At 43.5% G+C, this 17,249-nt stretch overlaps 1 protein-coding gene across 1 annotated transcript in view; it reads right to left on the reverse strand.

Annotated features, from left to right (window-relative positions):
• Positions 1-17,249, reverse strand: part of LOC122813700 (CD276 antigen homolog) — a 349,850-nt gene that overhangs the window by 164,617 nt on the left and 167,984 nt on the right. The window lies entirely within an intron of this gene.

Genomic DNA, 17,249 nt, shown 5'->3' on the forward strand with positions numbered 1-17,249 from the left:
CCTTGGTACCAGGAATAGTCTGGAATAAAACCCTTGACCTTGTTCTTTTGCAGGTACCTCTTGAATAGCTTTCATGTCCATGAGAGCTGAAATTTGTTTTTGTGCCTCTGCCCTTTGATTTTGTGGCAGGTTTGGCATGCCTCTCATTTTTGGAAGGGTGTGAAAGTGGAATCTATAGCCTCTGTCTATAATGTCCAGAATCCATTTGTCTTTTGTGACAATATGCCAATTTTTTGAGAATAATGCCAGTTTTCCACCTAAAGGTGCTGCCATTAAAGCTTTGCTTGGCAGGTAAAGGGGAAAGTCATTGTGTCTGCTTTCTGAATGACTGTGCTCTATCTTCTCCACCTCTTGGGGTTGGTGCTTGCCATTGTCTGACTCTGAATGATCCTTGAGATTGCCCTCTACCCCTCGGGCGCCTGTATCTGCCTCTTTGAGGTCTGTCCATGGCTGGAAAGGACCAATTTTCTGAAGGCCAGTTTCTGCTGAAACGTGGAGGTTGTACCTGCAGGAAATCTTTCACTGTTTGCATTGATCTCGCCTTTTCCTCCATTTTCTTTAGTACCTCCTCAGCTTTAACACCAAACAATACATCTTTTTGAAGAGGTGCATCTAGTAATTTAGCTTTGACATGATCTGGTAAGGCTTGCTCTTTGAGCCAAGCATGTCTATGTATGACAGACCCTGTAACAGCAGCTCTACATGAGGCCTCTAAAGCATAGAAAACCACACTGCAAGGTATGTTTACCCACTTGCTCTGCACTATGCAACAAATCCTGCAACTCTTTTAAATCTGGTTGTTCTGGTTGTGTCATTTTGCTTTTCAACTGAGATAACAAAAGCTGTTGATACTTTAACATATGGAACTGACAGTTTAATGCCATCATGGTTAAAGTGGCCGAGGTATACACCTTTTTCCCCCACCTTTCTAAAGCTCTGGAATCTCTCTCTGTAGGTAAAGGGTTTTTAGCAGTAGAGGCCTTAATTCCCTTGGGACCCTGTGAAATAGTTTCTGGGTCAGCAGTATGGCTTTTGTATAGGAACTGGTGTGAATCAGGAACCCGGTAATACCCGTCTGGTTTAACAGGAGCTGGAGGTAAAGAATCTGGGTTGAGGCTGGCTTCTGTGTACACATCATCTAATATATCTAAGACAGGAGGGATAGCCAGAGGCCTATGCTGGGGGAGCAAGAGAAAATCCCTGAGCCTTTTCTTGGAATCTGAGTAATCTTGGCCTTCCCAGTGAAAGTGTTCCCTCAAAGTATGTAGGGTTTCCCCAAAAGAGTAGTCCTCAGGGGGGGAGACTGAGGGAATAGACTCTTCTGCATCAGAGTCTTCAAAAGGAGAATATGTATATTCCTGGTCCTCAGAATGTTCAGAGGTAATAGAGGCTTGATCTGAGGAAGGGTAGTCTTCCTCTAATCTGGGCCTTTTGTCCGAGGGGGGTTGAGAACCCCTGATAAGAGTAATCAAATCCTCAGCCATTTTGAGCATCTGTTTTTTAGGCATGGGGCCTTGAGAGGGGGTCTGTGGTCCTTGTTTTTTAGTTTTCATGGCTGTTTTAGATTTTGTGAAAGCCTTAATAGAGAAGGAGGAAGGCCTGAAGACACCTTGAGAAATGGCAGACCTGTCTAAACTCTGAGTTTCCCAGCCAAGAGTGGCGTCTGTATCTGTAGTCGGAATGGGGGCCGAGGAGCCTGCGACCTCGGGCACAGAAGACACCGGTAATGAAGTGTCATCGGTACTCAGGGGCTGCGTAGGTGCCTCACTGAGAACCGGAGAACCGGTAGTCGGCCTTAGTGTGGTGTCAGTAGAAGTCGCGGACCTCGTATGTCGGTCCTTATCTTTGCGTCTTTTACTCAAAACTGAAGTCGGAGTATCCGACGACATAATATAATTAAATTTTTTATCAAAATAGTGATGGGCGAACTCCGCCCGACGCTTAATAGTGCGTTTGTTGAATCTAGCACAAAAACGGCAAGCCGAGACGTCGTGGTCTGGGCCTAAGCAAGGAATACAGAAAGAGTGGAAATCCTTATGCGGTATTTGCTTCCCACATGAAATGCAATTATTAACTTTGTCTGACATCGGTCTGAGGCAAGAAAAGTTTCCCCAACGGGGTACTTGGCTTTCAAGAAGACTTCGGCTGAAATATTTTCGTAAATCTCAGGAGCTAGCCGACCGGCACTTGCGAACTGCTTCTACTTTGGGCACCGCGCGGCAAGAAAGACTGAAGAAGATGGCGTCGGCTGGCTCTTATACCCCTGCCGCACTGACATCAGGGAAGAAGTGACGACAACCGATGCCGGACCTAGACTTTGGAATTCGGCCGACCGAGGACCCGCCTGACGGCAGGATAACCCATCTGTTATGACTGCAGCTGTATGCACGATGAACATCCCCTGCAGCCACAGGTGAGCCGCCACTGTCACCATCACTTTGGTGAACACTCTGGGGGTGGTGGTGATGGTGAGCCCAAAGTGGAGTGCACTGAACTGAAAATGATTGGCTCCCAGGTGGAAGGGGGGGAACCTCCAAGAGCACCTGTTCATCTTGATGTGATAGTACGCACCCTGGAGGTCCACTGAGCATATCCAGTCATTTCTCTGCAGGAAGGGCAGAATGGATTGAAGAGTGACCATCTGGAATTTTGTCTTGGCAACTGACAGGTTTAGAGTTGACAGATCCAGCATGGACTTAAGTCCCCCATTTTCTTTGGCACTAAAAAGAACCTGGAATAGATGCCTGATCCAGACTGGTCTGGGGGACAGGCTGGATGACTCACTTTTCGAGCAGCCTGGAAATTTCTGTGGCTGCCTGCTCCAGTTGTGTGGGTGGGATGTCCAGGAGGTGTTTGTAAAGGACTGGGGGTTGAATGAAGGGAATCTAGTATCCTCTGGATATTATCTGCAAAACCCAACAATAGTCAGTGATGGACTCCCAGGCTATTGGTTGCAGAGAGCAGAGAAAGATGTCCTCCAACTGCCTCTAGAGACGAGCTGTCAGGCAACCCTTCAGGGCTGCTATGAGGACGTGTCCGGGAAAGAATCTAGAGACTCTTGGTTCCTTGGGCCCCTTTTGCCACAAAGGCGGTGTCTATTGTATCCCCCTATGCCTCTGGGGAAAGGCGAGTCCTGAGCATCATGGGAAGAGCCCTGAGATTTCTGGAACAACATCTTCTTCACCCCATGCTGATTCCTACAGAAGGATCATTGTGGGGTTGAGAAGCAAATCCCAACGGTAGACAGGGTCTTCCCATCTTTCTCGCTCTGGACTAAAGTGTCTCGAACGGTCTTGCCAAAAAGAGTGGAACCATCGTAGGGCACATTTGTAAATGATGCCTTGAAGGGCCCTAAGAAAGTGCAAAGTCACAGCCAGGCATGACGCCTGATGGCTACACTTGTTCTGGCAGTCCTAGAGGCACCCTCTGTAGCATGTGACAGGAGCCTCATGAAAGTTTTGGATATTGAGGTAAGGGAGGCCATACAAGGAGAACACCTTTTTCTCCCCTGCCGACATGGACTCCGGGGCAGACTCAGCTACCTCTTTGACCAGATCCCACTGCAGTCTGATAACGTGTGCCATATAGTGTAGCTCATTTAAAGTGAATGTGGCTGACATGTAGGCCAGCTTACTGAAATGGTCCATAGTCTGCGACTCTAGGTCCAGAGGATGGACCGTAGAGCTCTCCTGAGCAAGATCTTTCTTGGTGGCCACCGCAACCACCATGGCATTGACTAGGGATCCCTTTGACCAGTGTTGTCTATCTAGTAGGGCACTAAGTACCTCATCTGAGCACTTGGGGAAAGGCTCAACTGTGTCCGATTCCTTCCAAGCTCTGGATGAAATTAAGTACAAAAGTAAATCTACAGGAGGGGACACCCAGGAGGTAGAGGGTCCTGTGCCAAATGCCTCCAGGAACACAGACTCATCTTCCAAAGGAGACATCTTCCAGGGGTGATCGGGGAGAGCTCTCCCCTTCCTCCAAATCGGTATCTTCTATGAGGGACTTCGGTGAGGAGTCTAAGTGCCTCCTCTTGCACGTGCGTTTGAGACAGCTCCTCAAGGGGGGGTTCTGGGGAGGACTCAGAAACTTTGGGGCGGTCCCAGGGGGGAACCTTCTGGGGCATAGTGGTGACAGGCTGTCCCTGAGGGGGGCAGGGTGGCAGATTCTGGCCCAGAAAGAGAGAAAGTCAGGACAAACTCAGAGGATGATAGTGTCAAGGGTCTTGAGGGAGTTGGGAGAACCCTCTCCACCACATCTAAAGCAGAGGGCGAAAGAATCCCAGTAGCAGGGGTGAACAAGACTGGATCTGCCACCCTCTGTGCCAAGGAGGGGAGCCATGGTCGAACCTCCAGGCACCGAGACTCCAAGTGGAAGGGCCAACTCCAAAATCCTCGTAGTCGATGTCATTCCCTCGGATTCTATGCTGAGGCTATGGCTCAGAGTCGGTTGGCTCCAAAAGGGTCAGAGCCAAACCACTCAGGACAATGGTCGGCATCTTGGTACCTGGAACAACCAGCACCAACCCCTTGTCACTGGGAAACCTCGGACCCAATGACTCTGAAACCAGAGTTCAGACTGGAGAAGGAGCAATCGGAAGGAAGGTGGACTGAATGCTCCCAGCCCGGAGGGGGATCGAGCACGCAAAACTCCCATCTGAATATGGGCTCAAATAAACCGCCACATCATTCTGTCCACCTAGGCTTCAGAGAGCCTACGGGAGGACTAGTTGGAGGAAACCACTGACCTGGACCTGGAGTGGCACCAAGGGGAGACACAGAGAGGGGACTAAGCCCAGGGAATCTCTGGCAAAAAAAATGCAGAGATTGGAGTCGAAGTGAGCCCAGAGTTGGATCCGGCCGAGATTTGGCCGGGGGCTCAACTACAGAAGTGCGGTTGGGAGACCACTTCTTAGGCCTGTCCTGTTCCTTGGTCTTAGACGTTTCCCCATCCCCAGACTTCTTGGAATGAGTATGAGTCCCAGAAGCCGGGGTGGAGGAGGAAGTAGAGGCCTCCAAGGGAAGAAAGCCCATGAGAATTAACTTGTTCCTCCTGTCGATCAAAGCGAGGGGACTGAATCCCCTAATCCCTAAACCAGGCTTTAAGAAATTCACAGAATGTGGCCATCAGATGGGGGGCCACATACTGTGCATTTCCTAAAGCCTGGCTTAGGGAGTTCAGCCATAATGATAGGAACACTCACACTCACACACACACACCAGCTGGGAAAGTAAAGGTGGGAAGAGAGAGTTTTTTTTTTTTTTAACTAAAGGAAAAATGCCAGAGCACACAGGGACAGAGTAGAGGAAAAAGGAGGAAGTAAAATAGAAGAGAAAATTTTACCCAAAAGCTAAACTTACACTACAGGGAACTTGGAGCTGCAATCCACGCTGCTGTCTCTCACGAGCAGCAAATGAGATCTGAAGGGGAGCAGGGAGACAGGGACATTAAGGGTAGGGGAGGGGCTTGGGGCTTGGGTCTGATGCTGGAGTGTGCAGCCGAGTTGGATCCATGCCATATCCGGGTCCCACAGGTTGAAGATCAAATGAAAACACCACCTTCAGATCAAATAAATAATGATGTGTGTGACCTTATACCTCTGGAAACATATCAGGGTTTGTAAAAGGCAGATAGTGTCTGCTCAGCCTCGTTCAGTTCTTTGAAATGCTTACTGAGGCCATGGATAAGTCTACACTGTTTAACTAGACCTTGCTAAGGCCTCTGATACTATCCCCATGGTGGGATTATTGACAAACACTCCCAAATCAACATTGGTAATTATCTTTTAGGCAGAACCTATAACATTAAGGTCAGAGGTATTTGGTTTACACAAAATAAAAAGTTACTAGTGGTGATCAACAAGGCTCTGTCCTGAGTCCCATCCTCTGGTATATATTTCTGAGACATAAAAAAATAATATCATGGGACTTTGCCTCAGCCATTTTGCTGATGAGTGCAAACTGCAATTCTTCAACAAGGACTGTATTCAAGAAAAATATTTGGTATATTAATCATGGGCTTACCTTTAACACAAAAAAAACACCAAAAAAACAAAAAAGCAAAACAATGCAGCACAAATTCCTTTGGTAAATCTACCATCATTACTGCTTACCATATAGATAACACTCCACATAAATTTTAAACAGTCATCAGGGACTTGGGTACATATGTTGATAACAGACTTTCCTTTGATCAACATGTCTCCAGGTGGTTAGAAAATCCTTCTACTAAGCACAGCTTATCCTTTGTGGTATCTTCAAGGTCCAAAGGTGTCATAATCCCATTGTATTTATCCCTTTTTAGGGCCATCATTTATTATGCACTCTTTGGCATGTACCTCACCAAGTATCTAAACCATCTTGATCAACATTTCCTTACCAAATAAGATTTAAAGTCTCAAAACCCTTCGTTATTCTGATAGACTAAAAGCTTTGTGGCTCTACTCGGTGTCATACTGACTCCTAAGGGACCCAGCACTCTTTGAACTCCTTCACCTACAAGTGGTAAAGCAAACACCCATTCTAGAGAACTAACCTTAAACTATCACATCAGCAAGACCATAAGGCGTGACAGCTAACTATCAAACAGTGTACTTCCCTAGTAACTTAAAACCAGTCTGGATGACTGGATGTGTGAATGCAAATTTTCACTGGGAATCTGTGTGGAAAGTTTGTTTAACGGAGGGCATTGCTAGTTTCCTACCAGTATTTGGTAATGTGGCTGAGCTACTCAGTCTCTTTTGGGCATAATTTTAGTATGAAACTATGAAGCTAAAGGAAATGTGTTTTAATACAGCTGCTACAGAAGGTAGATAGATGAAGGCACTTGGTGAGGAAAAAGCAATGGTCCAAAATGAGACAGAATCATTGCAAATATATTTTAAATAATATTCATGGAAAAAAGTCCTGAAATAGACTGGACAACAGTAACACTATAACTGGAAAGGGACTTAGGATTTACCGTATCAGCTGACAAAAAGGTAAGCACAGTATGTGTGAAAGGAGTAAGGGAAGGCTAGTGGGAAACCAGGATATGCAGGAACAGGGATTCCCAGTCAAAACCAGTAAGTTTTATTCCATATAAAGATGCCTTGTCAAGAACCCCATCTAAGAGTACTGCATATAGGATACACCAATGTCTACAAAAAAGAAGTTATGTACTCACCATAACATTCCATCTGTGTTGTCCATTTTCATTCAGCCTCAATGTATGGGACTCAGCTCTGACCTCGGGTCTGACTCTGCCATTACTATACCTCATGGAAGCTTGCAAACTCACAAGCTCTTCCCTACCCACAATGCTCCTGTCCCCTCAGATGAGAGGCTCCCTGATCGAAACCAAAATGTCCCAGACTTCTCCTTTGCCACCCAATTTAACTCCCTCTTTACTGATTCTATAGCCAAACTAACTACTTCGTTCCCCAACAAAGCTTCACTTCCACCTCCTCCTCTCACTCCCTCCCCTAACACTACCGCCTTCCAACCCCCTTCTTTCACTATCAAACCCATTCCTATCTTCATCATAAAAACTACTTCAGAAACTGAAACCATGCTCAAATGCCCCTGATGACTTTCCTTCCTACTTCCTCAAAATTGCTGCTCATGCCATCGCCTTTCCCACCTCCATTCTAATAAACTGCTCAATCCAAGAAAACTATGTACCCCTACTCTGGAAAAAGGCCTATATCATTCCCTTTCACAAAGGAGGTAATAACAACAACATTCCCAATTTACGGCCAATCGCTATCTGATCCCCTATTGCAAAAGTTCTAGAAAAGTGCATCCACCTTCAACTTCTACCCTACCTCGCAGACAACCACCTATTTACCCCCACACAACATGGTTTTAGACCTGGCCACAGTACCACAACCGCTTTCCTCTCCTTTCTCAAAACCGTCAAAGCCTGGGATTCCAGTTGTATTGTGTCCATCCTGCTTCTGGACCTATCCAAGGCCTTTGACACTATCTCCTATAACCTTATCCTATCTAAACTCTCTAATCTAAACCTATCCCACTCTTCTGTCAACTGGTTTTCTAGTTACCTCTCTGACAGACAACAAGCTGTCAAATGGAAAAAGCCACCTCCTCCTTCCTTAATACATATACAGGCATACCCCAGGTTTCCATATTGGGTCCCCTACTGTTCAACCTTTTTCATAAATGACTTCCACCAGAACATTCCTAGTGCTAATCTGATTCAATATGCAGATGACTCTGTGATCATCTGCTCCGCCACTTCCACCTCCACTTTCTTAAAACTAACTCAGGATGCTTTCTCTTATACTGAACATTGGATGACAGACAACCACCTATCACTCAATGCATCAAAAACTAAAATTATGTTATTTTCCCCTTCAAAAAGTACCATTATAGACAAGAAATAATTCTCCATTACTAGCCAAAAACAATACCTCTCTCGAGGTAGCCTCCCATGCAAAGCTTTTAGGAGTCCTTATTGAAAAACAGTTAAAATTCAATACACACCTACTAACTAATATAAAGAAAACCCACCCGAAATTAGGCATGCTCTTCCTCCATAACTGCTTTATCACTCCCACTACTAAACTTGTACTCTCCAACACCTTCCTCATTCCTTCTCTCCTGTATGGTGCCTCACTTCTTACCAACTTTCAATCTTCTCTAAAAACAAAGCTATCCTCCTGTTAAAACAAATTTTCTGTTTGCTACCAGCTATAAATCCTCCTCCCATCACTACAATGCCCCCACAAACCAAATTGGCTCAAACTTCCCAACCATCTTACCTATATTCAACTTACTCATGGCCTCCATCTGCCCCTCCCTTGCCTCCTCCTTCAAAATGCACCTACCCAACAGACTTCTAAGATCCAATAAACAGAATTTACTTGAACTGTACAAGCCTACTCGTCCTCCAGGCAAACACCTACTATCCTTTTCCCTAGCTCACCAATGGAACTCCCTGCCACCTTTTATTCGTACTACAGACTATCACTCTACCTTTAAGACCCTGCTTCATTCCCATCTCAAAACCCTCTGGAAATGTTCCTGCTCTCATCCCACATGACTCACCTCTTTTTTCCCCATTTCTCACACTCCTTTACTTCTCACTTCTCTTCATCATACTGAGCTTCTCTGACTACTAACATCTTCATTTCTCTCATTTACTCCTATATTTTTTTTCTTTTTCTTATTGTCCCACCCTTCTTATATTCAACAATTAACACCCCTTATCCCCCATCGTATTTTAACTCTGCTAAGATTTCATGTAAAACTGTAATGCCAACCCTGTGTTATTTCACATTCTAACAACTTTAACAGGAATATGCACCAATGGCTTTTTCTTATTTTAATTGACCTATTTATGTGTGTGTGTATGTGCCTTTTACTTTAACTGAATTTTCACTGCAATCGTAGATTTTTTTTTATCATGTTATGTAATATCATCATTCTTCAATAGTATTACATAAATGTAAATGCATTGTCTTCATATTATATTGCTGTTCATGGAGCGTTTCTCCCTGGGACTCCATTGAAAATGGGCTCTTCTTGGCCCAATCGACTATCCCAGTAAACAAACTGTAAAATAAATAAATAATACATAGAGCTTGAGAGAAGGAGAAGTATAAACAAAGAACTATGCAAGATGCCATCACTGGAGTTCAAATCCAAGGGAGCAAGGACTATTGACTGTGTCTTCATAAATGTTTCTTGTCAGAGGGAACTTGAACAAAATAGGCTGGGGGTTGGTGGGTGAGGAGTTGAGGCTGAATGAAAATAAACAATACAAATGGAACGTTATGATGACTACATAACTTCTTTATCTGATGTCAATTTTCATTCAACCTCAACGTATGGGGCAGAGTCCTCAGCTACCTGAGCCCAGGGTGGACCCTAAGGAAGGATATTCCTGAGAAAGGCCGAGCCAAATCCCGTTCTTCCCCTTGAGACCAGATCTAATTTGCAGTGATTGATAAAGGTATGGGGATCTGACCAAGTAGCAGCTAAGCAAACATCATCCAGGGAAGCTCTAGACTGAAAAAATGTGGAAGTTGTCACCCATCTGGTAGAACGAGCTCTTACAGGTTTGTAAAGGGGCACATTTAATTTTGCATACACCAAACAAATACATTCCTTTATCCATCTGGCTATAATTACTTTCTTGACAGGTTGCCCCAACCTATGGTGCACAAAGGAGATGAAAAGTTGGTCTGATTTCCTGAAATCTTTTGTACAATGCAAACAGTAATGTAACTGCCTATGGACATCCAATGAATGCATCAAGAATTCCCATTGGTTACTGAAACTTAGAAAGAATACTGGAAGATGAATGGACTGATTAATATTTGATTCTGACAACACCTTTGGTAGAAAGGAAGCATTGGTCTGTAAGATAACTCTGTCCTTGTGAAAGACCAAGTAAAGGTGTTTGGAGGATAAAGCATCAAGTTCTGATATTCTCCAGGCAGAGGTTATAGCAACTAGAAAGGCTGTCTTCTAAAACAGGAATTTTAAATCACATTTGGCTGCAGGTTCAAAGGGAAATTGAGTTAAGGATTGCAATACTAGAGTTAAATCCCATGGGGATACAGGGTCCTTTAAAGGGAGGTCTTAGTAGATATGTCCCTTCAGAAATACATTTTTGCAGAAGCCAAGGAAGAACTGTGAAAATTTTAAATTGCTACTAGCTGAACTTTAATAGTGGATGTGCTTGCTCCTTTAAACAATTCCTCTAGAAATTCAAGGACTGCATATGTAGGAGCTGTAAAGGGTTCTGTGTGATTTTGCTCTGCCCAATAAACAAATCTTTTTCACTTGATTTTGTACAATTTCCTAGTAGAAGTTTTATGGGATGATAGGAGAATAGAATGGACTGGGGAGAAAAACATAGGTTGCCTGGCCATCAATGGAATTGGAGAAACCAGGCGGTCAGTCTGAGGTTGGGAAGGTCTGGTTGAATCAGTCCTGTAAGATGGGACAAAAAGTCTGGAGTCAGTTTCAGAATCCAAGAGTTAGTAGGGGAGGCCAAAGAAAGAGGAACCACACTTGTCAAGGCAGTACTGTGCAATGACGATTACTCTGCTCTTCAATCTGGCTGCCTTCTGTGAGAATCTGGGGATCAAGGGAGTTGGGGGATAAGCGTACAATAGACTGTGGGGGCAATCGTGGAGAAATGCGTCCCTCAGTGACTCCTCCTCTGGGAGTGTTAGGGCAAAGAAGCTGCTACATTTGTTGATTGGGGTGATACAAAAAGATCACAGCAAGGCTGACCCCACTAACGAAAAATCATTTTCACCACTTTGTGGTTGAGGGACCACTAGTGAGGTAATAGAATGGACCTGCTGAGTTTATCTGCTATCAGACGGGACCTCCCCGGAATGTGCGTTGCCACCAGAAAGAGACTGGAGGCTTGTTAAGAGGAAAAGTTTTAAAACATACTGTTATTTGTCTTTTCCCTCTTCTTGCAAAGTGAATATGTTATTTGTTGGGATATGCCTGTCAAAGATGGGCCTCATCTGTGAACAAAATGCAGCATTGCTTATGAACCTGAATAATATCTGTTTTCTGCATTTCAGAATAAAGAGATTTGGTTATAGCTTAGTGAAACCTGGGATAAGGACGCACGGCCGAGTAAGAATTAATTTACAGGGGCAGGCTGTGTATCCTGGAAATTTTGAGCTACCGTTGTTGAATTGAGCATTCTGTACTTCTTGAACATTCTGTACTAACTGTTGGTTTGAGGTAATTTGTGATAAACATGTTTATCCTATATGTTTTTCATAGCCAACTGTCAACGGTCAGAAATGTAACAAAAAGTTGTTTTGCTTGCAGTATAAAAGTTGATGTCAGTAAACAAGTTGACCAGAGGAGATCATCTTGGCCAACATGCTGTGTAATCTGGTTAGCTGCTAATAAAGAAGTTTTTCATCACCTGAGGCAGATGCGACTCGTTTGAATTTTTCTTCTGATATTTTGGTCCTTCGGACCGGAAACCTCTACGAAGATACGGATCAGACCGACAGAGAGACCGAAAAACCTGTGCAGGTGAGGGTTTCTCATCTTAAGATTCCCTCGACTACAAGCCCTCCGACTGATTTGTCATTGAAAAGAGGCCGGCCGCTCTCTGATCCCTATCTGAGGGACGGTTTCTGAACAAAAAGGGGAAACAGAGTCTCATCTGGTTCAGGTAGGATGAAAAATAAATTTTCTTTTAATTTAATTTAACCTTGTCGATAGGGGTTTTATTTTTAGTTAAGGGTGGGTAGGATTACTTGTTAAGATTATTTTGTTAGGATCACCCGTTAAGATAGCCCCATTTTATAATAAGCCTTGTAAAATAACTTTGATACAGTCCTAAAATAAGAAATCTAGGAGAAACATGGGTTCGAGATGCTGCAAGTGTGACAGTGATGCCTGTTTAAATGTTGATGCTAAGTATATGAAAGATTTAAACAAAAATAATGTTAAATTTTTGAAAAAGTGGAAGTCGAAGTATGATTTTGATGGTACCCTGAATAAGAATGCCTGTGCAAAATTGGTTAGAGATTTGAAAAGAGATGCGGGAACTAGAACTAAAAAGCAAAGACAATTGGGATTTCCCCAAGCACAAAAATGGTTAGAAGAAGCAAATAGACGAGCTATAAAAGAAAAACAGTGCCAGGAAAAAGAAAAAATAAATCAAAAGGGATCACTGGTGCCAAGTGGAAAAGTAGCTTTATTTTTAGATAAGGAGGATGAGCATACAGTTTGTGCGGTACAAAGGCAGGCAACCGCCCCACCGTATGGGGAAATTGCTGCTGCCGTACCTGCGGAACCTCCTCAATATCAGTCTGAAGATGTGGGATCTGTACAGCAGGGTGGGTTATTGGCTGATCAAGGAAACGTCATGACCCCTCCAATTTACCCACAAATTCCCGTAGTACCCAAGGTTGCTTTGCAACAGGTAGACCAACCTATGCAGTTAAGGTCAGGACCAGCAGGGCAAGGACGTTGGGCCATTAAACTTTCTGACCACTCAGAAGTCCTTCCCTTAATACAAGTTGCAAACCCACAAGTAGGGGATGTTGGACAAGAGCCAACTATTTTAGTTTATCGTCCCTAGGCTAGAGAGGATATAAAACGAGCTAAAGATGGTATTCCTCATCCCAAGGTTCATTTTCAAATGTTTTCTGAGGACATAGTTGGTATGCATTTAAGTTATCATCTAAATGGTTTAGAAGTAGAACAAGTAGTGCGACAAATCCTGGGTCCAGATTGGCACTTAGTCTGTGGTACTTGGACATGTAAGGCAGATGACGGCACTACATTAAAGCATAATTCTGGGGTGTCAGACACGCGAGTCACTGATCTGTTAAAGAGAATTTCTGATAAGTGGCGTCCAAGAGCAGATTGGACAGTAATAAATCAGTGCATCCAAAATGACGATGAATCTGTAGATCACTATATTGGAAGATTGACAGAAGTGTTCAATAACCATTGTGGAATGATGATTCCACAGGATCAGACTAATGATAGTCCGTATGAACAGCAATTGAAAAATGCTTTTCTTAAAGGTTGTAAGGGTCCAATAAGTAGTTTTATTACTAAGCATAAGGCAGATCACAGAACATGTAGACTGCAACCTTTGTTTGAATATGCACGGCATGCTGAGCGACATTTCAATTTAAAAAAGAAAAAAAAAAGTACAAGTGTTAGCAGTAGGGGATGATGGTGGTATATTTTTGGTACAGGACCAAAGGGGGCAAGGGCGCCGTGGTGGCGTACAAAAACGTGGGGGCCCAAAATGGGACACATTAAATAAACCGGGTGGACATTCAGAGGAATATGAGGGGAGGTTAAAACGTGGAGAATGTTTTAAATGCGGTAGACGTGGGCACTTTGCTGCCGACTGTGAAGAGTGGCAACATCCCCCACAGCTTACAAACAAGGGCTCCGCATGACTATATGATAGTAAAGGAAGGCGCCAAATTCATTATTGTGATTATTGTAGAGAAGAAGAAAGTGAGAATGATTGTGATGATGATGAGGCAGACACTCTCTGCGATGAATGTCAGAACACTCAGAAGGAAGGGCAGGATTGTGATTGTGAAGTCATAAACCTGGCACATTTGGGTATTGCTATGCATCTAGATCAAAAACCCATGATAGAGTTTTTGGTTGAGGGAGAGAAAGTGGAGTTTTTATGTGATTCAGGTGCATCGCGTACACTTTTGGGTCCAGCAGTTCTGCCCCCGAACTGCGAAACGGACGAGTTTGTCTTTGTGAAAGTGGCAAACGGGAAAATTTATAAGGAACCACTGTCTCATCCTCTATTGTTCACAGATCCGCAAACAAACCAAACTGTTAGGTGTAGGGTAATTATATCGAAAGTTTGTCCAGTTAATTTGCTGGGAAGAGATTTGATGCATTTGTTTGGAATAGCGGCTATTCCCACACCTAAAGGCATTGAGGCGAAAAGGTTAGCGGATGGCTTAGTGGTACAGGGAGTACAAGACTTGTTTTACTAGTATAGCCAGGACTTGATTTCAAACGGACCGGGGAGGGTTGATACAGATTTGATCAACCTAACTTAAGTAAATCTAGGAGCAGGTCACCGCAGGTTGCGGCGCACTTACATTGTACAATGTTCTACAGAAAGGCCCCTGGTCCGGATAAAGAATTTGAAAAAGAATTCTTTAAGCACAAATGTGCAAGGATAATTTTGAATGATATGTTTTGGGATACGCAAGGTAATACAGTAGTGACCTGTACTTTGACTAAGGAAATGAGTTCTTTATATCGCTCAGGTTATAGCCCTCATATTTCAATTACTAAAGTGGTGGGGACACATTGGGTAAATTTGGCAAAAAAGGTAACGAATTGGGACACAATGTCTGAAAGTCAATTGAAAGATCAACAGATCCAAGTACAGAGATTAAATTGGGTGACTTGGGCACAACCAAGTGTGCACCTCAGGGATGACAAAACAGAAATGGCATGACAAATCCTCCTAACTCAAGAGGAAGATAGTGCATTAAGTGCCTTACCTGTAGATTTATGGTCAAAAGGTAAAGGGGATGTAGGACTGATGAAAACAGCAGGTGAAGTTTGTATAACTCCAAAGTCAGGTTTTAGACCTCGTAAGCACCAATACCCGCTAAGTAAGCAAGCAGAAGAAGGAATTAAGCCAGTTACTGAGCAGCTAAAACAGGTAGGAATTCTTGTTGAATGCCCAGATTCACCCTGCAATACTCCGTTGTTTCCTGTAAAGAAACAGGATGGGTCATGGAGGTTGGTTCAGGATTTACAAGCAGTTAATTCGGCTGTGATCTCGAGCACCGGTGGTCCCTGACCCCTATACATTACTTAATGATTTACTACCTCAGCACAGATATTTTTCTGTCATAGATATAAGCAATGCCTTTTTCTCCATACCACTACATAAGGAGAGTAGAGTTTGGTTTGCATTCACTTTCCAAGGTAAAAGATACACCTACACCAGATTGCCACAGGGTTATTGTGAGAGTCCGACAATATTCGCACAAGAAATCGCTGCGAATTTAGCTCAGTTTGTTCCCCCAGAGGGAAGCCAGGTTCTGTTGTATGTAGATGATATTTTGTTGGCCTCACCCACGCAAGAAAGTTGTAGAAGGGATACCCTTGCCCTTCTTAGCTTTTTAGCTGAGCAAGGACATAAGGTAAATAAAGAAAAGTTACAATTGTGGAAAGCGCAAGTAAAGTACTTGGGTTATTTAATTTCGCAGGAAGGTAGACAATTGGAGAACAAAAGAAAACAAGCAATTCTTGAGGCACCTATGCCCACGACTAAGCGGGAGATGATGTCCTTTTTAGGTGTGACTAATTTTTGTAGAAGTTGGATCCCTAACTATGCTGAGGAAGTAGGGTCATTGACCATACTGATCTATGACACTCCCATGGCAGCTAAGAATGATATACAGTGAACAAATAAGGCAATACAGGCATTTAATAGAATTAAGCAACTGATAGCAGGATCTTCTGTTTTGGGATTTCCGAACTATTCTAAGCCGTTTATACAAATGGTTGATTGTAAGGGAGGATATATGACTTCGGTTCTGGTACAAGTACATGGGGATAAACAGAGACCGATAGCTTTCTACTCCTTCAAATTAGATCCTGTTGCAAGGGCATTGCCGCATTGTGTTCAAGCTGTAGTGGCAGCCGCCATGGCAGTGCAAGCTTCAGCATCATTAGTTTTGTTTCACCCATTACGATTGCGGTTTCCACATTCAGTGGCTACTATACTTTTACAAGATACAACAACCTTTTTATCTCCTAGTCGACATTTGTCGTGTATGACAGTGCTGCTGACACAGCCTCATATGACCATAGAAAGATGTACTACTCTTAATCCGACGACACTTTTGCCGACTCCAGAAGAAGGTACTCCACACGTTTGTTTAGAGAGCATTCATGACAAAGTACTTCCCCGACCAGATTTAACGGATATTCCGTTGGTAGATTCTGATCTCGTTTTGTTTGTAGACGGATCAGAAAAGAAGGACACTGTAGGAAAAACACTAGTAGGGTATGCTGTCACCACAGAAACTGAAGTTTTGGAGGCAAAAGGATTGTCAAACATTTATTCTGCACAAGCAGCTGAATTGGTGGCTTTGACTCGAGCTTGTACCTTAGGGGAGGGTAAAAAAGTGACAATTTATACAGGTAGTCAATATGCTTTCTCCACTGTACATGTTTTCACTCAACAATGGAAGAATAGGGGAATGGTTACTGCGAAAGGCAAACCAATAAATCACAGAGATTTAATTTTACAGTTGTTAGATGCAGTGCAACTACCACTTCAGATAGCGATATGTAAATGTTCCACACATACCAACAGAAAAGATCCTGTCTCCAGGGGAAATGCCCTTGCTGATATGGCTGCAAAAAAGGCAGCTCAAGAAAATGATTTGCTTTTACATGACAATGATTTGGAGCCCGGACACCTCTTAGACTTAGAGACACTAAAAGTAATGCAAACACTGACGACACAGAAGGAAAAATGTTGTTGGGTGAAATATGGTATTACTCAACAGGATGGGTTGTATAGGGCATCAGATGGCAAAATGGTATTACCCTCAAACCTTTTTAGGTATGCGGGATTGGTTAGCCATGGACCTGCCCATGTAGGAGTACAGATGATGATTCATATAGTGTCTAAGGTGTTTTGGTGTAAAGGGTTTTCAACTTATGCAAAGCAATTCTGTTTATCTTGTTTATTATGTGCAAAGTATCATGCTCAGGGGGGAGTTA

Source organism: Protopterus annectens, chromosome 10.part0, assembly GCF_019279795.1.
Source record: "Protopterus annectens isolate FY-2018-M chromosome 10.part0, PAN1.0, whole genome shotgun sequence".
Taxonomy (NCBI): Eukaryota; Metazoa; Chordata; order Ceratodontiformes; family Protopteridae; genus Protopterus; species Protopterus annectens.